The sequence below is a fragment of the Loxodonta africana genome, chromosome 13 (assembly GCF_030014295.1).
Source record: "Loxodonta africana isolate mLoxAfr1 chromosome 13, mLoxAfr1.hap2, whole genome shotgun sequence".
Lineage (NCBI taxonomy): Eukaryota > Metazoa > Chordata > Mammalia > Proboscidea > Elephantidae > Loxodonta > Loxodonta africana.
The window spans coordinates 2,333,146-2,358,305 of NC_087354.1; the positions used below are offsets into that span (position 1 = coordinate 2,333,146).

A 25,160-nucleotide genomic window follows, 5' to 3' on the forward strand; every position below is an offset into this window, starting at 1 on the left:
GAAAGCCCTCTTCCGAGTGTCCCACAGCTCATTTGAAGATCCCCAGTTTTGGGAACCCTTGGATGTCATTTCCTGGAAGTGCTCGTGCACGGAACAGTGCCTGTGGACACAGATTTGGCTTCCTCGTAGACATTAGCCGGGGCTGATCAAATGAATAGCCTGTTCTTGGCTGGGACTTCCTGAGTATTTTTCTCCATTCGGAGTCCTCTATGCCTTGTCTTGATCTGGCACGTGTCTGCCTTTCTGTCAAGGGTCAGCAGTCTCACTAATGGGCGAGAAGTGTGTGTCTCGATTTTGTCCATACTTGGGGCTATATGTGGAAAAAGCGTAGCTGTTAGGCAATGAATGTCTCTCGTCTGATGTCTGACTTACTTCTTTGCCCTTCTTAAAAGGATTGCAAGGTCGAAGCCTGTTTTCCTGCTTTCATGAGGGTCAAGCTACTCCCCGGGAAACCGGAAGAGGATGTGGGAACCTTCTCATCCTGCGTGATTGCGGGCTGGATGGACGATATCGGTGGTGAGGAACTTGAAGACTCAGGTGATTTTTCCCGGGGATTGAGATGTCTCGGGTCAATGAAGACACCTCAACTTGTCTCGAAGAGAGATGATGACATAAAAATCATGCTCAATAGGATCCCGCTGAGGCCCAGAGAGAAACTCCTTTTCACTAACATGAATGATCTGCTTTAGAGTGGACCCCCGTTGTGATCCCTTTTTCCTCCACCAAGTGATCAAAAACTCCTCCCTGACCGATTTTGGCCATGCTGATTCCTTGGCTCTTTTCCTCTTTTTCTGTCATTTAGAGAGACCTGCTTTCAAGAGATTCACCACCGAAAGAACTCAAGGTGAGTGAATGACGACGGTTTTCCCTTGTCTCTGGTGATACTTAGACAAGTGAAAAGGGAGCCCAAGAGGCAGTCGGGTTTTGTGGAAAAGCTGAGACGTGTCCCCTGCTTTGAGCTTGACCTGACCGATTGACCAAGTGGCGGTGATATGCACGGGTGGATAGTTAGGAAGCACAGGAACCTAGAAGAATTTCCACTTGAGTAATTTTTGATAGTCCGGTTCCCAGTCGGGTATGTCTACGGAAGTTTGAGAATATTTTCAACTCTCAACTCTTTACGGGCTGGGAGTGTGTAGCAGCTCTACTGGAGAAACCAGAGAGACTTGCCAGAGTTGAAAGCCTGTGTCAGTTGCGACTGGACTCTTAGGATCTCTAGGGCATCTTTCCCAGACATCTCGGTATTGGATGAAGAATTGAGTAGCCTGATACCTCGCTGTAGCATTCAAGAAAAGGCAGCAGCACCAATATCTGAGTCAAAAAGCTAATGGCAGGTTCAATCCCATTCGGTAAGTGGGTCGCGAGCGTCATGACTCATTTCAGGTTCATGCCACAGGAGGTCATGATCCGCTGAGAGTCTAATCAGGAAATGCAGGCATAACTGCTGCCTTCCACATGTGGAAAGATCATTTTCTTGACAGATCTTTGGAATCTTGTAGAGATTCCATAGAACTCCTTTTCCGTGTGCCCCACGGGATCCTCTGATGCTTGATATCCAGGAGGAGATGTGATCCCTCTCTGGGGATTATTGGGGCCTGAGGTAGATTCGATTGTGTCTCTCCATGGCTCAGTGGTGAAATGAAAGCGTTGAAGGACTGTGGCAATTTTAACAAGTGTTGGCAGAATTCTTGGAAAGCTATTCTTTTCTAAATGTCCTCCAGCTGATTTGAAGATCCCCCGGTGCTGGGGACTCTTGCGTGCCATTTCCCGGGAGTCTGCACACATTGGACAGTGCCCGTGGACACATATTTGGCAGCCTTCAACACATCAGTCAGGCTTAATCAATTGCAAAGGCTCCTTTTGCCTGGGTCCTCCTGAAAATTTGTGCTACATCCAGAGACCTCTCTGCCTTCTTCTGAATATTGCATGATTCTCTCCTTCTGTCATGGGTCAGCAGACTCCCCAGCGGGTTGCAAATGGCTGTCTTGATTTTGTCCATGTGTTCGCGAATGTCTGGCTGAAAGCATAGCCTTAGGGAAATGAGTTTCTCCTCTGGGATCTCTGTCTTACCCACTTCCCCTTTTCAAAGGGTTAGTGAGGTCGATGTGTCTTGTCCTGCTTTCACGGGGGTCAAGCCAACTGCCCGGGAAACTGGAAGATGATGTGTGAACGCTCTCATCCACTGTCCTTCCTGGGTGGAAGGAAGACATTTGTGGTAAGCATCTTCAGGTCTCAGGGGATTTTTCCTGGGGAGTGATATGGCTGGGGTCAATGATGACATAATCTGTCTGGAAGAGAGATGATGACCTAAAAATCATGCTCAGAGAGGTTATGCTGAGGCCCTGTGGGAAAGTCCTTTGGCCCAGCCTTCCAGATCTTCTTTAGAGCGGACTCCCATTTTGATTTCTTTCACCTGCACCAAGTAATCCAAAAGACCTGGGTGGCCGATTTTGGTCAGGCTGATTCCTTGGCTCCTTTCCTCTTTTTGTGTCCTTTAGCACAACCTGCCTCCGAGGAGTTCACCGTTGCGAGGACAAAAGGTGAGGGATTTCCCGTGATTTGCCCTGGCCCCATCTGACACTTAGGCAAGTGAGGATACACCTCAAAAGGCACTAGGGTTTGCTGACAAAGCTGAGGCATGTCCCCTGGTGTTTGCTTGACCTTGCCTGGTTGACTAAGTGGCGGTGATGTGCGTGGGTGGATACTTAGCAATCAGAGAATCCTGAAACCTGTGTGCTGGAGTCATCTTCGATAGCCTGCGTCCAAGTCCGATACGGCCTACTGAAAGGGGAGAATCGGCCAACTAGAAAAATGTGTTTTCCTGAGACATTTATGAGATGTGAATGGCTCAGAGCTCTACAGGAGACTGGTCAACTTGCTGTATTTGAACGCGTGTGTCAGTTGCGGTTGGACTCGTAGGATTTGCAGGGCGCATTTCCCATGAATCTTGAAACTGGATGAGCGACTCAGTAGTCCGATAGCTGGCTCCAGCTTTCAAGTGAAGGTAGCTGCACAGATAAGTGCATAGAAAATCTAAAGTCAGGGTCGATGCCAGGTGTGAAGGGCACACGAGGGTCAGGAGCACTTTCAGGTTCATGCCACAGGAAGTCATGTTTCCCTGGAGCTCTGGACAGTGAAAGCAGGCGTAAGTGCTGCCTTGCACATGTGCAAAGATCACTGCTCCTACAGAGTTGGTTGGAATCCTGTAGAGGTTCCATAAGACTCCTGCTCTCTTTGTGCCAAGGAATCCTCTGATGGTTGATAAACAGGAGGAGATGTGTTCCCTGTGTTCCCATTCTTTGGGAATGAGGTGGCCTGGACTGTGTCTCTCCATGGCACAAGGGTGAAATCAAACTCTGGAAATGCCTAGTTGAATTTGGGGCCAAATTCTTGGTGAAAGCCCTCTTCCGAGTGTCCCACAGCTCATTTGAAGATCCCCAGTTTTGGGAACCCTTGGATGTCATTTCCTGGAAGTGCTCGTGCACGGAACAGTGCCTGTGGACACAGATTTGGCTTCCTCGTAGACATTAGCCGGGGCTGATCAAATGAATAGCCTGTTCTTGGCTGGGACTTCCTGAGTATTTTTCTCCATTCGGAGTCCTCTATGCCTTGTCTTGATCTGGCACGTGTCTGCCTTTCTGTCAAGGGTCAGCAGTCTCACTAATGGGCGAGAAGTGTGTGTCTCGATTTTGTCCATACTTGGGGCTATATGTGGAAAAAGCGTAGCTGTTAGGCAATGAATGTCTCTCGTCTGATGTCTGACTTACTTCTTTGCCCTTCTTAAAAGGATTGCAAGGTCGAAGCCTGTTTTCCTGCTTTCATGAGGGTCAAGCTACTCCCCGGGAAACCGGAAGAGGATGTGGGAACCTTCTCATCCTGCGTGATTGCGGGCTGGATGGACGATATCGGTGGTGAGGAACTTGAAGACTCAGGTGATTTTTCCCGGGGATTGAGATGTCTCGGGTCAATGAAGACACCTCAACTTGTCTCGAAGAGAGATGATGACATAAAAATCATGCTCAATAGGATCCCGCTGAGGCCCAGAGAGAAACTCCTTTTCACTAACATGAATGATCTGCTTTAGAGTGGACCCCCGTTGTGATCCCTTTTTCCTCCACCAAGTGATCAAAAACTCCTCCCTGACCGATTTTGGCCATGCTGATTCCTTGGCTCTTTTCCTCTTTTTCTGTCATTTAGAGAGACCTGCTTTCAAGAGATTCACCACCGAAAGAACTCAAGGTGAGTGAATGACGACGGTTTTCCCTTGTCTCTGGTGATACTTAGACAAGTGAAAAGGGAGCCCAAGAGGCAGTCGGGTTTTGTGGAAAAGCTGAGACGTGTCCCCTGCTTTGAGCTTGACCTGACCGATTGACCAAGTGGCGGTGATATGCACGGGTGGATAGTTAGGAAGCACAGGAACCTAGAAGAATTTCCACTTGAGTAATTTTTGATAGTCCGGTTCCCAGTCGGGTATGTCTACGGAAGTTTGAGAATATTTTCAACTCTCAACTCTTTACGGGCTGGGAGTGTGTAGCAGCTCTACTGGAGAAACCAGAGAGACTTGCCAGAGTTGAAAGCCTGTGTCAGTTGCGACTGGACTCTTAGGATCTCTAGGGCATCTTTCCCAGACATCTCGGTATTGGATGAAGAATTGAGTAGCCTGATACCTCGCTGTAGCATTCAAGAAAAGGCAGCAGCACCAATATCTGAGTCAAAAAGCTAATGGCAGGTTCAATCCCATTCGGTAAGTGGGTCGCGAGCGTCATGACTCATTTCAGGTTCATGCCACAGGAGGTCATGATCCGCTGAGAGTCTAATCAGGAAATGCAGGCATAACTGCTGCCTTCCACATGTGGAAAGATCATTTTCTTGACAGATCTTTGGAATCTTGTAGAGATTCCATAGAACTCCTTTTCCGTGTGCCCCACGGGATCCTCTGATGCTTGATATCCAGGAGGAGATGTGATCCCTCTCTGGGGATTATTGGGGCCTGAGGTAGATTCGATTGTGTCTCTCCATGGCTCAGTGGTGAAATGAAAGCGTTGAAGGACTGTGGCAATTTTAACAAGTGTTGGCAGAATTCTTGGAAAGCTATTCTTTTCTAAATGTCCTCCAGCTGATTTGAAGATCCCCCGGTGCTGGGGACTCTTGCGTGCCATTTCCCGGGAGTCTGCACACATTGGACAGTGCCCGTGGACACATATTTGGCAGCCTTCAACACATCAGTCAGGCTTAATCAATTGCAAAGGCTCCTTTTGCCTGGGTCCTCCTGAAAATTTGTGCTACATCCAGAGACCTCTCTGCCTTCTTCTGAATATTGCATGATTCTCTCCTTCTGTCATGGGTCAGCAGACTCCCCAGCGGGTTGCAAATGGCTGTCTTGATTTTGTCCATGTGTTCGCGAATGTCTGGCTGAAAGCATAGCCTTAGGGAAATGAGTTTCTCCTCTGGGATCTCTGTCTTACCCACTTCCCCTTTTCAAAGGGTTAGTGAGGTCGATGTGTCTTGTCCTGCTTTCACGGGGGTCAAGCCAACTGCCCGGGAAACTGGAAGATGATGTGTGAACGCTCTCATCCACTGTCCTTCCTGGGTGGAAGGAAGACATTTGTGGTAAGCATCTTCAGGTCTCAGGGGATTTTTCCTGGGGAGTGATATGGCTGGGGTCAATGATGACATAATCTGTCTGGAAGAGAGATGATGACCTAAAAATCATGCTCAGAGAGGTTATGCTGAGGCCCTGTGGGAAAGTCCTTTGGCCCAGCCTTCCAGATCTTCTTTAGAGCGGACTCCCATTTTGATTTCTTTCACCTGCACCAAGTAATCCAAAAGACCTGGGTGGCCGATTTTGGTCAGGCTGATTCCTTGGCTCCTTTCCTCTTTTTGTGTCCTTTAGCACAACCTGCCTCCGAGGAGTTCACCGTTGCGAGGACAAAAGGTGAGGGATTTCCCGTGATTTGCCCTGGCCCCATCTGACACTTAGGCAAGTGAGGATACACCTCAAAAGGCACTAGGGTTTGCTGACAAAGCTGAGGCATGTCCCCTGGTGTTTGCTTGACCTTGCCTGGTTGACTAAGTGGCGGTGATGTGCGTGGGTGGATACTTAGGAATCAGAGAATCCTGAAACCTGTGTGCTGGAGTCATCTTCGATAGCCTGCGTCCAAGTCCGATACGGCCTACTGAAAGGGGAGAATCGGCCAACTAGAAAAATGTGTTTTCCTGAGACATTTATGAGATGTGAATGGCTCAGAGCTCTACAGGAGACTGGTCAACTTGCTGTATTTGAACGCGTGTGTCAGTTGCGGTTGGACTCGTAGGATTTGCAGGGCGCATTTCCCATGAATCTTGAAACTGGATGAGCGACTCAGTAGTCCGATAGCTGGCTCCAGCTTTCAAGTGAAGGTAGCTGCACAGATAAGTGTATAGAAAATCTAAAGTCAGGGTCGATGCCAGGTGTGAAGGGCACACGAGGGTCAGGAGCACTTTCAGGTTCATGCCACAGGAAGTCATGTTTCCCTGGAGCTCTGGACAGTGAAAGCAGGCGTAAGTGCTGCCTTGCACATGTGCAAAGATCACTGCTCCTACAGAGTTGGTTGGAATCCTGTAGAGGTTCCATAAGACTCCTGCTCTCTTTGTGCCAAGGAATCCTCTGATGGTTGATAAACAGGAGGAGATGTGTTCCCTGTGTTCCCATTCTTTGGGAATGAGGTGGCCTGGACTGTGTCTCTCCATGGCACAAGGGTGAAATCAAACTCTGGAAATGCCTAGTTGAATTTGGGGCCAAATTCTTGGTGAAAGCCCTCTTCCGAGTGTCCCACAGCTCATTTGAAGATCCCCAGTTTTGGGAACCCTTGGATGTCATTTCCTGGAAGTGCTCGTGCACGGAACAGTGCCTGTGGACACAGATTTGGCTTCCTCGTAGACATTAGCCGGGGCTGATCAAATGAATAGCCTGTTCTTGGCTGGGACTTCCTGAGTATTTTTCTCCATTCGGAGTCCTCTATGCCTTGTCTTGATCTGGCACGTGTCTGCCTTTCTGTCAAGGGTCAGCAGTCTCACTAATGGGCGAGAAGTGTGTGTCTCGATTTTGTCCATACTTGGGGCTATATGTGGAAAAAGCGTAGCTGTTAGGCAATGAATGTCTCTCGTCTGATGTCTGACTTACTTCTTTGCCCTTCTTAAAAGGATTGCAAGGTCGAAGCCTGTTTTCCTGCTTTCATGAGGGTCAAGCTACTCCCCGGGAAACCGGAAGAGGATGTGGGAACCTTCTCATCCTGCGTGATTGCGGGCTGGATGGACGATATCGGTGGTGAGGAACTTGAAGACTCAGGTGATTTTTCCCGGGGATTGAGATGTCTCGGGTCAATGAAGACACCTCAACTTGTCTCGAAGAGAGATGATGACATAAAAATCATGCTCAATAGGATCCCGCTGAGGCCCAGAGAGAAACTCCTTTTCACTAACATGAATGATCTGCTTTAGAGTGGACCCCCGTTGTGATCCCTTTTTCCTCCACCAAGTGATCAAAAACTCCTCCCTGACCGATTTTGGCCATGCTGATTCCTTGGCTCTTTTCCTCTTTTTCTGTCATTTAGAGAGACCTGCTTTCAAGAGATTCACCACCGAAAGAACTCAAGGTGAGTGAATGACGACGGTTTTCCCTTGTCTCTGGTGATACTTAGACAAGTGAAAAGGGAGCCCAAGAGGCAGTCGGGTTTTGTGGAAAAGCTGAGACGTGTCCCCTGCTTTGAGCTTGACCTGACCGATTGACCAAGTGGCGGTGATATGCACGGGTGGATAGTTAGGAAGCACAGGGACCTAGAAGAATTTCCACTTGAGTAATTTTTGATAGTCCGGTTCCCAGTCGGGTATGTCTACGGAAGTTTGAGAATATTTTCAACTCTCAACTCTTTACGGGATGGGAGTGTGTAGCAGCTCTACTGGAGAAACCAGAGAGACTTGCCAGAGTTGAAAGCCTGTGTCAGTTGCGACTGGACTCTTAGGATCTCTAGGGCATCTTTCCCAGACATCTCGGTATTGGATGAAGAATTGAGTAGCCTGATACCTCGCTGTAGCATTCAAGAAAAGGCAGCAGCACCAATATCTGAGTCAAAAAGCTAATGGCAGGTTCAATCCCATTCGGTAAGTGGGTCGCGAGCGTCATGACTCATTTCAGGTTCATGCCACAGGAGGTCATGATCCGCTGAGAGTCTAATCAGGAAATGCAGGCATAACTGCTGCCTTCCACATGTGGAAAGATCATTTTCTTGACAGATCTTTGGAATCTTGTAGAGATTCCATAGAACTCCTTTTCCGTGTGCCCCACGGGATCCTCTGATGCTTGATATCGAGGAGGAGATGTGATCCCTCTCTGGGGATTATTGGGGCCTGAGGTAGATTCGATTGTGTCTCTCCATGGCTCAGTGGTGAAATGAAAGCGTTGAAGGACTGTGGCAATTTTAACAAGTGTTGGCAGAATTCTTGGAAAGCTATTCTTTTCCAAATGTCCTCCAGCTGATTTGAAGATCCCCCGGTGCTGGGGACTCTTGCGTGCCATTTCCCGGGAGTCCGCACACATTGTACAGTGCCCGTGGACGCATACTTGGCAGCCTTCAACACATCAGTCAGGCTTAATCAATGGCAAAGGCTCCTTTTGCCTGGGTCCTCCTGAAAATTTGTGCTACATCCAGAGACCTCTCTGCCTTCTTCTGAATATTGCATGATTCTCTCCTCCTGTCATGGGTCAGCAGACTCCCCAGCGGGTTGCAAATGGCTGTCTTGATTTTGTCCATGTGTTTGCGAATGTCTGGCTGAAAGCATAGCCTTAGGGAAATGAGTTTCTCTTCTGGGATCTCTGTCTTACCCACTTCCCCTTTTCAAAGGGTTAGTGAGGTCGATGTGTCTTGTCCTGCTTTCACGGGGGTCAAGCCAACTGCCCGGGAAACTGGAAGATGATGTGTGAACGCTCTCATCCACTGTCCTTCCTGGGTGGAAGGAAGACATTTGTGGTAAGCATCTTCAGGTCTCAGGGGATTTTTCCTGGGGAGTGATATGGCTGGGGTCAATGATGACATAATCTGTCTGGAAGAGAGATGATGACCTAAAAATCATGCTCAGAGAGGTTATGCTGAGGCCCTGTGGGAAAGTCCTTTGGCCCAGCCTTCCAGATCTTCTTTAGAGCGGACTCCCATTTTGATTTCTTTCACCTGCACCAAGTAATCCAAAAGACCTGGGTGGCCGATTTTGGTCAGGCTGATTCCTTGGCTCCTTTCCTCTTTTTGTGTCCTTTAGCACAACCTGCCTCCGAGGAGTTCACCGTTGCGAGGACAAAAGGTGAGGGATTTCCCGTGATTTGCCCTGGCCCCATCTGACACTTAGGCAAGTGAGGATACACCTCAAAAGGCAGTAGGGTTTGCTGACAAAGCTGAGGCATGTCCCCTGGTGTTTGCTTGACCTTGCCTGGTTGACTAAGTGGCGGTGATGTGCGTGGGTGGATACTTAGGAATCAGAGAATCCTGAAACCTGTGTGCTGGAGTCATCTTCGATAGCCTGCGTCCAAGTCCGATACGGCCTACTGAAAGGGGAGAATCGGCCAACTAGAAAAATGTGTTTTCCTGAGACATTTATGAGATGTGAATGGCTCAGAGCTCTACAGGAGACTGGTCAACTTGCTGTATTTGAACGCGTGTGTCAGTTGCGGTTGGACTCGTAGGATTTGCAGGGCTCATTTCCCATGAATCTTGAAACTGGATGAGCGACTCAGTAGTCCGATAGCTGGCTCCAGCTTTCAAGTGAAGGTAGCTGCACAGATAAGTGCATAGAAAATCTAAAGTCAGGGTCGATGCCAGGTGTGAAGGGCACACGAGGGTCAGGAGCACTTTCAGGTTCATGCCACAGGAAGTCATGTTTCCCTGGAGCTCTGGACAGTGAAAGCAGGCGTAAGTGCTGCCTTGCACATGTGCAAAGATCACTGCTCCTACAGAGTTGGTTGGAATCCTGTAGAGGTTCCATAAGACTCCTGCTCTCTTTGTGCCAAGGAATCCTCTGATGGTTGATAAACAGGAGGAGATGTGTTCCCTGTGTTCCCATTCTTTGGGAATGAGGTGGCCTGGACTGTGTCTCTCCATGGCACAAGGGTGAAATCAAACTCTGGAAATGCCTAGTTGAATTTGGGGCCAAATTCTTGGTGAAAGCCCTCTTCCGAGTGTCCCACAGCTCATTTGAAGATCCCCAGTTTTGGGAACCCTTGGATGTCATTTCCTGGAAGTGCTCGTGCACGGAACAGTGCCTGTGGACACAGATTTGGCTTCCTCGTAGACATTAGCCGGGGCTGATCAAATGAATAGCCTCTTCTTGGCTGGGACTTCCTGAGTATTTTTCTCCATTCGGAGTCCTCTATGCCTTGTCTTGATCTGGCACGCGTCTGCCTTTCTGTCAAGGGTCAGCAGTCTCACTAATGGGCGAGAAGTGTGTGTCTCGATTTTGTCCATACTTGGGGCTATATGTGGAAAAAGCGTAGCTGTTAGGCAATGAATGTCTCTCGTCTGATGTCTGACTTACTTCTTTGCCCTTCTTAAAAGGATTGCAAGGTCGAAGCCTGTTTTCCTGCTTTCATGAGGGTCAAGCTACTCCCCGGGAAACCGGAAGAGGATGTGGGAACCTTCTCATCCTGCGTGATTGCGGGCTGGATGGACGATATCGGTGGTGAGGAACTTGAAGACTCAGGTGATTTTTCCCGGGGATTGAGATGTCTCGGGTCAATGAAGACACCTCAACTTGTCTCGAAGAGAGATGATGACATAAAAATCATGCTCAATAGGATCCCGCTGAGGCCCAGAGAGAAACTCCTTTTCACTAACATGAATGATCTGCTTTAGAGTGGACCCCCGTTGTGATCCCTTTTTCCTCCACCAAGTGATCAAAAACTCCTCCCTGACCGATTTTGGCCATGCTGATTCCTTGGCTCTTTTCCTCTTTTTCTGTCATTTAGAGAGACCTGCTTTCAAGAGATTCACCACCGAAAGAACTCAAGGTGAGTGAATGACGACGGTTTTCCCTTGTCTCTGGTGATACTTAGACAAGTGAAAAGGGAGCCCAAGAGGCAGTCGGGTTTTGTGGAAAAGCTGAGACGTGTCCCCTGCTTTGAGCTTGACCTGACCGATTGACCAAGTGGCGGTGATATGCACGGGTGGATAGTTAGGAAGCACAGGGACCTAGAAGAATTTCCACTTGAGTAATTTTTGATAGTCCGGTTCCCAGTTGGGTATGTCTACGGAAGTTTGAGAATATTTTCAACTCTCAACTCTTTACGGGATGGGAGTGTGTAGCAGCTCTACTGGAGAAACCAGAGAGACTTGCCAGAGTTGAAAGCCTGTGTCAGTTGCGACTGGACTCTTAGGATCTCTAGGGCATCTTTCCCAGACATCTCGGTATTGGATGAAGAATTGAGTAGCCTGATACCTCGCTGTAGCATTCAAGAAAAGGCAGCAGCACCAATATCTGAGTCAAAAAGCTAATGGCAGGTTCAATCCCATTCGGTAAGTGGGTCGCGAGCGTCATGACTCATTTCAGGTTCATGCCACAGGAGGTCATGATCCGCTGAGAGTCTAATCAGGAAATGCAGGCATAACTGCTGCCTTCCACATGTGGAAAGATCATTTTCTTGACAGATCTTTGGAATCTTGTAGAGATTCCATAGAACTCCTTTTCCGTGTGCCCCACGGGATCCTCTGATGCTTGATATCCAGGAGGAGATGTGATCCCTCTCTGGGGATTATTGGGGCCTGAGGCAGATTCGATTGTGTCTCTCCATGGCTCAGTGGTGAAATGAAAGCGTTGAAGGACTGTGGCAATTTTAACAAGTGTTGGCAGAATTCTTGGAAAGCTATTCTTTTCCAAATGTCCTCCAGCTGATTTGAAGATCCCCCGGTGCTGGGGACTCTTGCGTGCCATTTCCCGGGAGTCCGCACACATTGGACAGTGCCCGTGGACGCATACTTGGCAGCCTTCAACACATCAGTCAGGCTTAATCAATGGCAAAGGCTCCTTTTGCCTGGGTCCTCCTGAAAATTTGTGCTACATCCAGAGACCTCTCTGCCTTCTTCTGAATATTGCATGATTCTCTCCTCCTGTCATGGGTCAGCAGACTCCCCAGCGGGTTGCAAATGGCTGTCTTGATTTTGTCCATGTGTTTGCGAATGTCTGGCTGAAAGCATAGCCTTAGGGAAATGAGTTTCTCTTCTGGGATCTCTGTCTTACCCACTTCCCCTTTTCAAAGGGTTAGTGAGGTCGATGTGTCTTGTCCTGCTTTCACGGGGGTCAAGCCAACTGCCCGGGAAACTGGAAGATGATGTGTGAACGCTCTCATCCACTGTCCTTCCTGGGTGGAAGGAAGACATTTGTGGTAAGCATCTTCAGGTCTCAGGGGATTTTTCCTGGGGAGTGATATGGCTGGGGTCAATGATGACATAATCTGTCTGGAAGAGAGATGATGACCTAAAAATCATGCTCAGAGAGGTTATGCTGAGGCCCTGTGGGAAAGTCCTTTGGCCCAGCCTTCCAGATCTTCTTTAGAGCGGACTCCCATTTTGATTTCTTTCACCTGCACCAAGTAATCCAAAAGACCTGGGTGGCCGATTTTGGTCAGGCTGATTCCTTGGCTCCTTTCCTCTTTTTGTGTCCTTTAGCACAACCTGCCTCCGAGGAGTTCACCGTTGCGAGGACAAAAGGTGAGGGATTTCCCGTGATTTGCCCTGGCCCCATCTGACACTTAGGCAAGTGAGGATACACCTCAAAAGGCAGTAGGGTTTGCTGACAAAGCTGAGGCATGTCCCCTGGTGTTTGCTTGACCTTGCCTGGTTGACTAAGTGGCGGTGATGTGCGTGGGTGGATACTTAGGAATCAGAGAATCCTGAAACCTGTGTGCTGGAGTCATCTTCGATAGCCTGCGTCCAAGTCCGATACGGCCTACTGAAAGGGGAGAATCGGCCAACTAGAAAAATGTGTTTTCCTGAGACATTTATGAGATGTGAATGGCTCAGAGCTCTACAGGAGACTGGTCAACTTGCTGTATTTGAACGCGTGTGTCAGTTGCGGTTGGACTCGTAGGATTTGCAGGGCGCATTTCCCATGAATCTTGAAACTGGATGAGCGACTCAGTAGTCCGATAGCTGGCTCCAGCTTTCAAGTGAAGGTAGCTGCACAGATAAGTGCATAGAAAATCTAAAGTCAGGGTCGATGCCAGGTGTGAAGGGCACACGAGGGTCAGGAGCACTTTCAGGTTCATGCCACAGGAAGTCATGTTTCCCTGGAGCTCTGGACAGTGAAAGCAGGCGTAAGTGCTGCCTTGCACATGTGCAAAGATCACTGCTCCTACAGAGTTGGTTGGAATCCTGTAGAGGTTCCATAAGACTCCTGCTCTCTTTGTGCCAAGGAATCCTCTGATGGTTGATAAACAGGAGGAGATGTGTTCCCTGTGTTCCCATTCTTTGGGAATGAGGTGGCCTGGACTGTGTCTCTCCATGGCACAAGGGTGAAATCAAACTCTGGAAATGCCTAGTTGAATTTGGGGCCAAATTCTTGGTGAAAGCCCTCTTCCGAGTGTCCCACAGCTCATTTGAAGATCCCCAGTTTTGGGAACCCTTGGATGTCATTTCCTGGAAGTGCTCGTGCACGGAACAGTGCCTGTGGACACAGATTTGGCTTCCTCGTAGACATTAGCCGGGGCTGATCAAATGAATAGCCTGTTCTTGGCTGGGACTTCCTGAGTATTTTTCTCCATTCGGAGTCCTCTATGCCTTGTCTTGATCTGGCACGCGTCTGCCTTTCTGTCAAGGGTCAGCAGTCTCACTAATGGGCGAGAAGTGTGTGTCTCGATTTTGTCCATACTTGGGGCTATATGTGGAAAAAGCGTAGCTGTTAGGCAATGAATGTCTCTCGTCTGATGTCTGACTTACTTCTTTGCCCTTCTTAAAAGGATTGCAAGGTCGAAGCCTGTTTTCCTGCTTTCATGAGGGTCAAGCTACTCCCCGGGAAACCGGAAGAGGATGTGGGAACCTTCTCATCCTGCGTGATTGCGGGCTGGATGGACGATATCGGTGGTGAGGAACTTGAAGACTCAGGTGATTTTTCCCGGGGATTGAGATGTCTCGGGTCAATGAAGACACCTCAACTTGTCTCGAAGAGAGATGATGACATAAAAATCATGCTCAATAGGATCCCGCTGAGGCCCAGAGAGAAACTCCTTTTCACTAACATGAATGATCTGCTTTAGAGTGGACCCCCGTTGTGATCCCTTTTTCCTCCACCAAGTGATCAAAAACTCCTCCCTGACCGATTTTGGCCATGCTGATTCCTTGGCTCTTTTCCTCTTTTTCTGTCATTTAGAGAGACCTGCTTTCAAGAGATTCACCACCGAAAGAACTCAAGGTGAGTGAATGACGACGGTTTTCCCTTGTCTCTGGTGATACTTAGACAAGTGAAAAGGGAGCCCAAGAGGCAGTCGGGTTTTGTGGAAAAGCTGAGACGTGTCCCCTGCTTTGAGCTTGACCTGACCGATTGACCAAGTGGCGGTGATATGCACGGGTGGATAGTTAGGAAGCACAGGAACCTAGAAGAATTTCCACTTGAGTAATTTTTGATAGTCCGGTTCCCAGTCGGGTATGTCTACGGAAGTTTGAGAATATTTTCAACTCTCAACTCTTTACGGGATGGGAGTGTGTAGCAGCTCTACTGGAGAAACCAGAGAGACTTGCCAGAGTTGAAAGCCTGTGTCAGTTGCGACTGGACTCTTAGGATCTCTAGGGCATCTTTCCCAGACATCTCGGTATTGGATGAAGAATTGAGTAGCCTGATACCTCGCTGTAGCATTCAAGAAAAGGCAGCAGCACCAATATCTGAGTCAAAAAGCTAATGGCAGGTTCAATCCCATTCGGTAAGTGGGTCGCGAGCGTCATGACTCATTTCAGGTTCATGCCACAGGAGGTCATGATCCGCTGAGAGTCTAATCAGGAAATGCAGGCATAACTGCTGCCTTCCACATGTGGAAAGATCATTTTCTTGACAGATCTTTGGAATCTTGTAGAGATTCCATAGAACTCCTTTTCCGTGTGCCCCACGGGATCCTCTGATGCTTGATATCCAGGAGGAGATGTGATCCCTCTCTGGGGATTATTGGGGCCTGAGGCAGATTCGATTGTGTCTCTCCATGGCTCAGTGGTGAAATGAAAGCGTTGAAGGACTGTGGCAATTTTAACAAGTGTTGGCAGAATTCTTGGAAAGCTATTCTTTTCCAAATGTCCTCCAGCTGATTTGAAGATCCCCCGGTGCTGGGGACTCTTGCGTGCCATTTCCCGGGAGTCCGCACACATTGGACAGTGCCCGTGGACGCATACTTGGCAGCCTTCAACACATCAGTCAGGCTTAATCAATGGCAAAGGCTCCTTTTGCCTGGGTCCTCCTGAAAATTTGTGCTACATCCAGAGACCTCTCTGCCTTCTTCTGAATATTGCATGATTCTCTCCTTCTGTCATGGGTCAGCAGACTCCCCAGCGGGTTGCAAATGGCTGTCTTGATTTTGTCCATGTGTTTGCGAATGTCTGGCTGAAAGCATAGCCTTAGGGAAATGAGTTTCTCTTCTGGGATCTCTGTCTTACCCACTTCCCCTTTTCAAAGGGTTAGTGAGGTCGATGTGTCTTGTCCTGCTTTCACGGGGGTCAAGCCAACTGCCCGGGAAACTGGAAGATGATGTGTGAACGCTCTCATCCACTGTCCTTCCTGGGTGGAAGGAAGACATTTGTGGTAAGCATCTTCAGGTCTCAGGGGATTTTTCCTGGGGAGTGATATGGCTGGGGTCAATGATGACATAATCTGTCTGGAAGAGAGATGATGACCTAAAAATCATGCTCAGAGAGGTTATGCTGAGGCCCTGTGGGAAAGTCCTTTGGCCCAGCCTTCCAGATCTTCTTTAGAGCGGACTCCCATTTTGATTTCTTTCACCTGCACCGAGTAATCCAAAAGACCTGGGTGGCCGATTTTGGTCAGGCTGATTCCTTGGCTCCTTTCCTCTTTTTGTGTCCTTTAGCACAACCTGCCTCCGAGGAGTTCACCGTTGCGAGGACAAAAGGTGAGGGATTTCCCGTGATTTGCCCTGGCCCCATCTGACACTTAGGCAAGTGAGGATACACCTCAAAAGGCAGTAGGGTTTGCTGACAAAGCTGAGGCATGTCCCCTGGTGTTTGCTTGACCTTGCCTGGTTGACTAAGTGGCGGTGATGTGCGTGGGTGGATACTTAGGAATCAGAGAATCCTGAAACCTGTGTGCTGGAGTCATCTTCGATAGCCTGCGTCCAAGTCCGATACGGCCTACTGAAAGGGGAGAATCGGCCAACTAGAAAAATGTGTTTTCCTGAGACATTTATGAGATGTGAATGGCTCAGAGCTCTACAGGAGACTGGTCAACTTGCTGTATTTGAACGCGTGTGTCAGTTGCGGTTGGACTCGTAGGATTTGCAGGGCGCATTTCCCATGAATCTTGAAACTGGATGAGCGACTCAGTAGTCCGATAGCTGGCTCCAGCTTTCAAGTGAAGGTAGCTGCACAGATAAGTGCATAGAAAATCTAAAGTCAGGGTCGATGCCAGGTGTGAAGGGCACACGAGGGTCAGGAGCACTTTCAGGTTCATGCCACAGGAAGTCATGTTTCCCTGGAGCTCTGGACAGTGAAAGCAGGCGTAAGTGCTGCCTTGCACATGTGCAAAGATCACTGCTCCTACAGAGTTGGTTGGAATCCTGTAGAGGTTCCATAAGACTCCTGCTCTCTTTGTGCCAAGGAATCCTCTGATGGTTGATAAACAGGAGGAGATGTGTTCCCTGTGTTCCCATTCTTTGGGAATGAGGTGGCCTGGACTGTGTCTCTCCATGGCACAAGGGTGAAATCAAACTCTGGAAATGCCTAGTTGAATTTGGGGCCAAATTCTTGGTGAAAGCCCTCTTCCGAGTGTCCCACAGCTCATTTGAAGATCCCCAGTTTTGGGAACCCTTGGATGTCATTTCCTGGAAGTGCTCGTGCACGGAACAGTGCCTGTGGACACAGATTTGGCTTCCTCGTAGACATTAGCCGGGGCTGATCAAATGAATAGCCTCTTCTTGGCTGGGACTTCCTGAGTATTTTTCTCCGTTCGGAGTCCTCTATGCCTTGTCTTGATCTGGCACGCGTCTGCCTTTCTGTCAAGGGTCAGCAGTCTCACTAATGGGCGAGAAGTGTGTGTCTCGATTTTGTCCATACTTGGGGCTATATGTGGAAAAAGCGTAGCTGTTAGGCAATGAATGTCTCTCGTCTGATGTCTGACTTACTTCTTTGCCCTTCTTAAAAGGATTGCAAGGTCGAAGCCTGTTTTCCTGCTTTCATGAGGGTCAAGCTACTCCCCGGGAAACCGGAAGAGGATGTGGGAACCTTCTCATCCTGCGTGATTGCGGGCTGGATGGACGATATCGGTGGTGAGGAACTTGAAGACTCAGGTGATTTTTCCCGGGGATTGAGATGTCTCGGGTCAATGAAGACACCTCAACTTGTCTCGAAGAGAGATGATGACATAAAAATCATGCTCAATAGGATCCCGCTGAGGCCCAGAGAGAAACTCCTTTTCACTAACATGAATGATCTGCTTTAGAGTGGACCCCCGTTGTGATCCCTTTTTCCTCCACCAAGTGATCAAAAACTCCTCCCTGACCGATTTTGGCCATGCTGATTCCTTGGCTCTTTTCCTCTTTTTCTGTCATTTAGAGAGACCTGCTTTCAAGAGATTCACCACCGAAAGAACTCAAGGTGAGTGAATGACGACGGTTTTCCCTTGTCTCTGGTGATACTTAGACAAGTGAAAAGGGAGCCCAAGAGGCAGTCGGGTTTTGTGGAAAAGCTGAGACGTGTCCCCTGCTTTGAGCTTGACCTGACCGATTGACCAAGTGGCGGTGATATGCACGGGTGGATAGTTAGGAAGCACAGGGACCTAGAAGAATTTCCACTTGAGTAATTTTTGATAGTCCGGTTCCCAGTCGGGTATGTCTACGGAAGTTTGAGAATATTTTCAACTCTCAACTCTTTACGGGATGGGAGTGTGTAGCAGCTCTACTGGAGAAACCAGAGAGACTTGCCAGAGTTGAAAGCCTGTGTCAGTTGCGACTGGACTCTTAGGATCTCTAGGGCATCTTTCCCAGACATCTCGGTATTGGATGAAGAATTGAGTAGCCTGATACCTCGCTGTAGCATTCAAGAAAAGGCAGCAGCACCAATATCTGAGTCAAAAAGCTAATGGCAGGTTCAATCCCATTCGGTAAGTGGGTCGCGAGCGTCATGACTCATTTCAGGTTCATGCCACAGGAGGTCATGATCCGCTGAGAGTCTAATCAGGAAATGCAGGCATAACTGCTGCCTTCCACATGTGGAAAGATCATTTTCTTGACAGATCTTTGGAATCTTGTAGAGATTCCATAGAACTCCTTTTCCGTGTGCCCCACGGGATCCTCTGATGCTTGATATCCAGGAGGAGATGTGATCCCTCTCTGGGGATTATTGGGGCCTGAGGTAGATTCGATTGTGTCTCTCCATGGCTCAGTGGTGAAATGAAAGCGTTGAAGGACTGTGGCAATTTTAACAAGTGTTGGCAGAATTCTTGGAAAGCTATTCTTTTCCAAATGTCCTCCAGCTGATTTGAAGATCCCCCGGTGCTGGGGACTCTTGCGTGCCATTTCCCGGGAGTCCGCACACATTGGACAGTGCCCGTGGACGCATACTTGGCAGCCTTCAACACATCAGTCAGGCTTAATCAATGGCAAAGGCTCCTTTTGCCTGGGTCCTCCTGAAAATTTGTGCTACATCCAGAGACCTCTCTGCCTTCTTCTGAATATTGCATGATTCTCTCCTCCTGTCATGGGTCAGCAGACTCCCCAGCGGGTTGCAAATGGCTGTCTTGATTTTGTCCATGTGTTTGCGAATGTCTGGCTGAAAGCATAGCCTTAGGGAAATGAGTTTCTCTTCTGGGATCTCTGTCTTACCCACTTCCCCTTTTCAAAGGGTTAGTGAGGTCGATGTGTCTTGTCCTGCTTTCACGGGGGTCAAGCCAACTGCCCGGGAAACTGGAAGATGATGTGTGAACGCTCTCATCCACTGTCCTTCCTGGGTGGAAGGAAGACATTTGTGGTAAGCATCTTCAGGTCTCAGGGGATTTTTCCTGGGGAGTGATATGGCTGGGGTCAATGATGACATAATCTGTCTGGAAGAGAGATGATGACCTAAAAATCATGCTCAGAGAGGTTATGCTGAGGCCCTGTGGGAAAGTCCTTTGGCCCAGCCTTCCAGATCTTCTTTAGAGCGGACTCCCATTTTGATTTCTTTCACCTGCACCGAGTAATCCAAAAGACCTGGGTGGCCGATTTTGGTCAGGCTGATTCCTTGGCTCCTTTCCTCTTTTTGTGTCCTTTAGCACAACCTGCCTCCGAGGAGTTCACCGTTGCGAGGACAAAAGGTGAGGGATTTCCCGTGATTTGCCCTGGCCCCATCTGACACTTAGGCAAGTGAGGATACACCTCAAAAGGCAGTAGGGTTTGCTGACAAAGCTGAGGCATGTCCCCTGGTGTTTGCTTGACCTTGCCTGGTTGACTAAGTGGCGGTGATGTGCGTGGGTGGATACTTAGGAATCAGAGAATCCTGAAACCTGTGTGCTGGAGTCATCTTCGATAGCCTGCGTCCAAGTCCGATACGGCCTACTGAAAGGGGAGAATCGGCCAACTAGAAAAATGTGTTTTCCTGAGACATTTATGAGATGTGAATGGCTCAGAGCTCTACAGGAGACTGGTCAACTTGCTGTATTTGAACGCGTGTGTCAGTTGCGGTTGGACTCGTAGGATTTGCAGGGCGCATTTCCCATGAATCTTGAAACTGGATGAGCGACTCAGTAGTCCGATAGCTGGCTCCAGCTTTCAAGTGAAGGTAGCTGCACAGATAAGTGCATAGAAAATCTAAAGTCAGGGTCGATGCCAGGTGTGAAGGGCACACGAGGGTCAGGAGCACTTTCAGGTTCATGCCACAGGAAGTCATGTTTCCCTGGAGCTCTGGACAGTGAAAGCAGGCGTAAGTGCTGCCTTGCACATGTGCAAAGATCACTGCTCCTACAGAGTTGGTTGGAATCCTGTAGAGGTTCCATAAGACTCCTGCTCTCTTTGTGCCAAGGAATCCTCTGATGGTTGATAAACAGGAGGAGATGTGTTCCCTGTGTTCCCATTCTTTGGGAATGAGGTGGCCTGGACTGTGTCTCTCCATGGCACAAGGGTGAAATCAAACTCTGGAAATGCCTAGTTGAATTTGGGGCCAAATTCTTGGTGAAAGCCCTCTTCCGAGTGTCCCACAGCTCATTTGAAGATCCCCAGTTTTGGGAACCCTTGGATGTCATTTCCTGGAAGTGCTCGTGCACGGAACAGTGCCTGTGGACACAGATTTGGCTTCCTCGTAGACATTAGCCGGGGCTGATCAAATGAATAGCCTGTTCTTGGCTGGGACTTCCTGAGTATTTTTCTCCATTCGGAGTCCTCTATGCCTTGTCTTGATCTGGCACGCGTCTGCCTTTCTGTCAAGGGTCAGCAGTCTCACTAATGGGCGAGAAGTGTGTGTCTCGATTTTGTCCATACTTGGGGCTATATGTGGAAAAAGCGTAGCTGTTAGGCAATGAATGTCTCTCGTCTGATGTCTGACTTACTTCTTTGCCCTTCTTAAAAGGATTGCAAGGTCGAAGCCTGTTTTCCTGCTTTCATGAGGGTCAAGCTACTCCCCGGGAAACCGGAAGAGGATGTGGGAACCTTCTCATCCTGCGTGATTGCGGGCTGGATGGACGATATCGGTGGTGAGGAACTTGAAGACTCAGGTGATTTTTCCCGGGGATTGAGATGTCTCGGGTCAATGAAGACACCTCAACTTGTCTCGAAGAGAGATGATGACATAAAAATCATGCTCAATAGGATCCCGCTGAGGCCCAGAGAGAAACTCCTTTTCACTAACATGAATGATCTGCTTTAGAGTGGACCCCCGTTGTGATCCCTTTTTCCTCCACCAAGTGATCAAAAACTCCTCCCTGACCGATTTTGGCCATGCTGATTCCTTGGCTCTTTTCCTCTTTTTCTGTCATTTAGAGAGACCTGCTTTCAAGAGATTCACCACTGAAAGAACTCAAGGTGAGTGAATGACGACGGTTTTCCCTTGTCTCTGGTGATACTTAGACAAGTGAAAAGGGAGCCCAAGAGGCAGTCGGGTTTTGTGGAAAAGCTGAGACGTGTCCCCTGCTTTGAGCTTGACCTGACCGATTGACCAAGTGGCGGTGATATGCACGGGTGGATAGTTAGGAAGCACAGGAACCTAGAAGAATTTCCACTTGAGTAATTTTTGCTAGTCCGGTTCCCAGTCGGGTATGTCTACGGAAGTTTGAGAATATTTTCAACTCTCAACTCTTTACGGGATGGGAGTGTGTAGCAGCTCTACTGGAGAAACCAGAGAGACTTGCCAGAGTTGAAAGCCTGTGTCAGTTGCGACTGGACTCTTAGGATCTCTAGGGCATCTTTCCCAGACATCTCGGTATTGGATGAAGAATTGAGTAGCCTGATACCTCGCTGTAGCATTCAAGAAAAGGCAGCAGCACCAATATCTGAGTCAAAAAGCTAATGGCAGGTTCAATCCCATTCGGTAAGTGGGTCGCGAGCGTCATGACTCATTTCAGGTTCATGCCACAGGAGGTCATGATCCGCTGAGAGTCTAATCAGGAAATGCAGGCATAACTGCTGCCTTCCACATGTGGAAAGATCATTTTCTTGACAGATCTTTGGAATCTTGTAGAGATTCCATAGAACTCCTTTTCCGTGTGCCCCACGGGATCCTCTGATGCTTGATATCCAGGAGGAGATGTGATCCCTCTCTGGGGATTATTGGGGCCTGAGGTAGATTCGATTGTGTCTCTCCATGGCTCAGTGGTGAAATGAAAGCGTTGAAGGACTGTGGCAATTTTAACAAGTGTTGGCAGAATTCTTGGAAAGCTATTCTTTTCCAAATGTCCTCCAGCTGATTTGAAGATCCCCCGGTGCTGGGGACTCTTGCGTGCCATTTCCCGGGAGTCCGCACACATTGGACAGTGCCCGTGGACGCATACTTGGCAGCCTTCAACACATCAGTCAGGCTTAATCAATGGCAAAGGCTCCTTTTGCCTGGGTCCTCCTGAAAATTTGTGCTACATCCAGAGACCTCTCTGCCTTCTTCTGAATATTGCATGATTCTCTCCTCCTGTCATGGGTCAGCAGACTCCCCAGCGGGTTGCAAATGGCTGTCTTGATTTTGTCCATGTGTTTGCGAATGTCTGGCTGAAAGCATAGCCTTAGGGAAATGAGTTTCTCTTCTGGGATCTCTGTCTTACCCACTTCCCCTTTTCAAAGGGTTAGTGAGGTCGATGTGTCTTGTCCTGCTTTCACGGGGGTCAAGCCAACTGCCCGGGAAACTGGAAGATGATGTGTGAACGCTCTCATCCACTGTCCTTCCTGGGTGGAAGGAAGACATTTGTGGTAAGCATCTTCAGGTCTCAGGGGATTTTTCCTGGGGAGTGATATGGCTGGGGTCAATGATGACATAATCTGTCTGGAAGAGAGATGATGACCTAAAAATCATGCTCAGAGAGGTTATGCTGAGGCCCTGTGGGAAAGTCCTTTGGCCCAGCCTTCCAGATCTTCTTTAGAGCGGACTCCCATTTTGATTTCTTTCACCTGCACCAAGTAATCCAAAAGACCTGGGTGGCCGATTTTGGTCAGGCTGATTCCTTGGCTCCTTTCCTCTTTTTGTGTCCTTTAGCACAACCTGCCTCCGAGGAGTTCACCGTTGCGAGGACAAAAGGTGAGGGATTTCCCGTGATTTGCCCTGGCCCCATCTGACACTTAGGCAAGTGAGGATACACCTCAAAAGGCAGTAGGGTTTGCTGACAAAGCTGAGGCATGTCCCCTGGTGTTTGCTTGACCTTGCCTGGTTGACTAAGTGGCGGTGATGTGCGTGGGTGGATACTTAGGAATCAGAGAATCCTGAAACCTGTGTGCTGGAGTCATCTTCGATAGCCTGCGTCCAAGTCCGATACGGCCTACTGAAAGGGGAGAATCGGCCAACTAGAAAAATGTGTTTTCCTGAGACATTTATGAGATGTGAATGGCTCAGAGCTCTACAGGAGACTGGTCAACTTGCTGTATTTGAACGCGTGTGTCAGTTGCGGTTGGACTCGTAGGATTTGCAGGGCGCATTTCCCATGAATCTTGAAACTGGATGAGCGACTCAGTAGTCCGATAGCTGGCTCCAGCTTTCAAGTGAAGGTAGCTGCACAGATAAGTGCATAGAAAATCTAAAGTCAGGGTCGATGCCAGGTGTGAAGGGCACACGAGGGTCAGGAGCACTTTCAGGTTCATGCCACAGGAAGTCATGTTTCCCTGGAGCTCTGGACAGTGAAAGCAGGCGTAAGTGCTGCCTTGCACATGTGCAAAGATCACTGCTCCTACAGAGTTGGTTGGAATCCTGTAGAGGTTCCATAAGACTCCTGCTCTCTTTGTGCCAAGGAATCCTCTGATGGTTGATAAACAGGAGGAGATGTGTTCCCTGTGTTCCCATTCTTTGGGAATGAGGTGGCCTGGACTGTGTCTCTCCATGGCACAAGGGTGAAATCAAACTCTGGAAATGCCTAGTTGAATTTGGGGCCAAATTCTTGGTGAAAGCCCTCTTCCGAGTGTCCCACAGCTCATTTGAAGATCCCCAGTTTTGGGAACCCTTGGATGTCATTTCCTGGAAGTGCTCGTGCACGGAACAGTGCCTGTGGACACAGATTTGGCTTCCTCGTAGACATTAGCCGGGGCTGATCAAATGAATAGCCTCTTCTTGGCTGGGACTTCCTGAGTATTTTTCTCCATTCGGAGTCCTCTATGCCTTGTCTTGATCTGGCACGCGTCTGCCTTTCTGTCAAGGGTCAGCAGTCTCACTAATGGGCGAGAAGTGTGTGTCTCGATTTTGTCCATACTTGGGGCTATATGTGGAAAAAGCGTAGCTGTTAGGCAATGAATGTCTCTCGTCTGATGTCTGACTTACTTCTTTGCCCTTCTTAAAAGGATTGCAAGGTCGAAGCCTGTTTTCCTGCTTTCATGAGGGTCAAGCTACTCCCCGGGAAACCGGAAGAGGATGTGGGAACCTTCTCATCCTGCGTGATTGCGGGCTGGATGGACGATATCGGTGGTGAGGAACTTGAAGACTCAGGTGATTTTTCCCGGGGATTGAGATGTCTCGGGTCAATGAAGACACCTCAACTTGTCTCGAAGAGAGATGATGACATAAAAATCATGCTCAATAGGATCCCGCTGAGGCCCAGAGAGAAACTCCTTTTCACTAACATGAATGATCTGCTTTAGAGTGGACCCCCGTTGTGATCCCTTTTTCCTCCACCAAGTGATCAAAAACTCCTCCCTGACCGATTTTGGCCATGCTGATTCCTTGGCTCTTTTCCTCTTTTTCTGTCATTTAGAGAGACCTGCTTTCAAGAGATTCACCACCGAAAGAACTCAAGGTGAGTGAATGACGACGGTTTTCCCTTGTCTCTGGTGATACTTAGACAAGTGAAAAGGGAGCCCAAGAGGCAGTCGGGTTTTGTGGAAAAGCTGAGACGTGTCCCCTGCTTTGAGCTTGACCTGACCGATTGACCAAGTGGCGGTGATATGCACGGGTGGATAGTTAGGAAGCACAGGGACCTAGAAGAATTTCCACTTGAGTAATTTTTGCTAGTCCGGTTCCCAGTCGGGTATGTCTACGGAAGTTTGAGAATATTTTCAACTCTCAACTCTTTACGGGCTGGGAGTGTGTAGCAGCTCTACTGGAGAAACCAGAGAGACTTGCCAGAGTTGAAAGCCTGTGTCAGTTGCGACTGGACTCTTAGGATCTCTAGGGCATCTTTCCCAGACATCTCGGTATTGGATGAAGAATTGAGTAGCCTGATACCTCGCTGTAGCATTCAAGAAAAGGCAGCAGCACCAATATCTGAGTCAAAAAGCTAATGGCAGGTTCAATCCCATTCGGTAAGTGGGTCGCGAGCGTCATGACTCATTTCAGGTTCATGCCACA

General features: G+C 48.8%; 15 non-coding genes across 15 annotated transcripts; all 15 read left to right on the forward strand.

Annotated features, from left to right (window-relative positions):
- Window positions 1–566: 566 nt before the first annotated feature.
- Window positions 567–647, forward strand: LOC135227590 (small nucleolar RNA SNORD115). Its single transcript, XR_010317754.1, has one exon. It is a non-coding gene; the product is annotated as a small nucleolar RNA SNORD115 (small nucleolar RNA).
- A 1,618-nt stretch (window positions 648–2,265) lies between these two features.
- LOC135227498 (small nucleolar RNA SNORD115) lies at window positions 2,266–2,343 on the forward strand. The gene has a single exon (XR_010317661.1). It is a non-coding gene; the product is annotated as a small nucleolar RNA SNORD115 (small nucleolar RNA).
- A 1,618-nt stretch (window positions 2,344–3,961) lies between these two features.
- Window positions 3,962–4,042, forward strand: LOC111747876 (small nucleolar RNA SNORD115). The gene has a single exon (XR_002783832.1). It is a non-coding gene; the product is annotated as a small nucleolar RNA SNORD115 (small nucleolar RNA).
- A 1,618-nt stretch (window positions 4,043–5,660) lies between these two features.
- LOC135227499 (small nucleolar RNA SNORD115) lies at window positions 5,661–5,738 on the forward strand. The gene has a single exon (XR_010317662.1). It is a non-coding gene; the product is annotated as a small nucleolar RNA SNORD115 (small nucleolar RNA).
- A 1,618-nt stretch (window positions 5,739–7,356) lies between these two features.
- LOC135227294 (small nucleolar RNA SNORD115) lies at window positions 7,357–7,437 on the forward strand. Its single transcript, XR_010317460.1, has one exon. It is a non-coding gene; the product is annotated as a small nucleolar RNA SNORD115 (small nucleolar RNA).
- A 1,618-nt stretch (window positions 7,438–9,055) lies between these two features.
- LOC135227500 (small nucleolar RNA SNORD115) lies at window positions 9,056–9,133 on the forward strand. The gene has a single exon (XR_010317663.1). It is a non-coding gene; the product is annotated as a small nucleolar RNA SNORD115 (small nucleolar RNA).
- A 1,618-nt stretch (window positions 9,134–10,751) lies between these two features.
- LOC135227295 (small nucleolar RNA SNORD115) lies at window positions 10,752–10,832 on the forward strand. Its single transcript, XR_010317461.1, has one exon. It is a non-coding gene; the product is annotated as a small nucleolar RNA SNORD115 (small nucleolar RNA).
- A 1,618-nt stretch (window positions 10,833–12,450) lies between these two features.
- On the forward strand, window positions 12,451–12,528 carry LOC135227501 (small nucleolar RNA SNORD115). Its single transcript, XR_010317664.1, has one exon. It is a non-coding gene; the product is annotated as a small nucleolar RNA SNORD115 (small nucleolar RNA).
- Window positions 12,529–14,146: 1,618 nt separating this feature from the next.
- Window positions 14,147–14,227, forward strand: LOC135227296 (small nucleolar RNA SNORD115). Its single transcript, XR_010317462.1, has one exon. It is a non-coding gene; the product is annotated as a small nucleolar RNA SNORD115 (small nucleolar RNA).
- A 1,618-nt stretch (window positions 14,228–15,845) lies between these two features.
- Window positions 15,846–15,923, forward strand: LOC135227502 (small nucleolar RNA SNORD115). The gene has a single exon (XR_010317665.1). It is a non-coding gene; the product is annotated as a small nucleolar RNA SNORD115 (small nucleolar RNA).
- A 1,618-nt stretch (window positions 15,924–17,541) lies between these two features.
- LOC111747898 (small nucleolar RNA SNORD115) lies at window positions 17,542–17,622 on the forward strand. Its single transcript, XR_002783850.2, has one exon. It is a non-coding gene; the product is annotated as a small nucleolar RNA SNORD115 (small nucleolar RNA).
- Window positions 17,623–19,240: 1,618 nt separating this feature from the next.
- LOC135227503 (small nucleolar RNA SNORD115) lies at window positions 19,241–19,318 on the forward strand. Its single transcript, XR_010317666.1, has one exon. It is a non-coding gene; the product is annotated as a small nucleolar RNA SNORD115 (small nucleolar RNA).
- Window positions 19,319–20,936: 1,618 nt separating this feature from the next.
- LOC135227297 (small nucleolar RNA SNORD115) lies at window positions 20,937–21,017 on the forward strand. Its single transcript, XR_010317463.1, has one exon. It is a non-coding gene; the product is annotated as a small nucleolar RNA SNORD115 (small nucleolar RNA).
- A 1,618-nt stretch (window positions 21,018–22,635) lies between these two features.
- On the forward strand, window positions 22,636–22,713 carry LOC135227504 (small nucleolar RNA SNORD115). The gene has a single exon (XR_010317667.1). It is a non-coding gene; the product is annotated as a small nucleolar RNA SNORD115 (small nucleolar RNA).
- A 1,618-nt stretch (window positions 22,714–24,331) lies between these two features.
- Window positions 24,332–24,412, forward strand: LOC111747900 (small nucleolar RNA SNORD115). The gene has a single exon (XR_002783852.2). It is a non-coding gene; the product is annotated as a small nucleolar RNA SNORD115 (small nucleolar RNA).
- The last annotated feature ends 748 nt before the right edge of the window (window positions 24,413–25,160 follow it).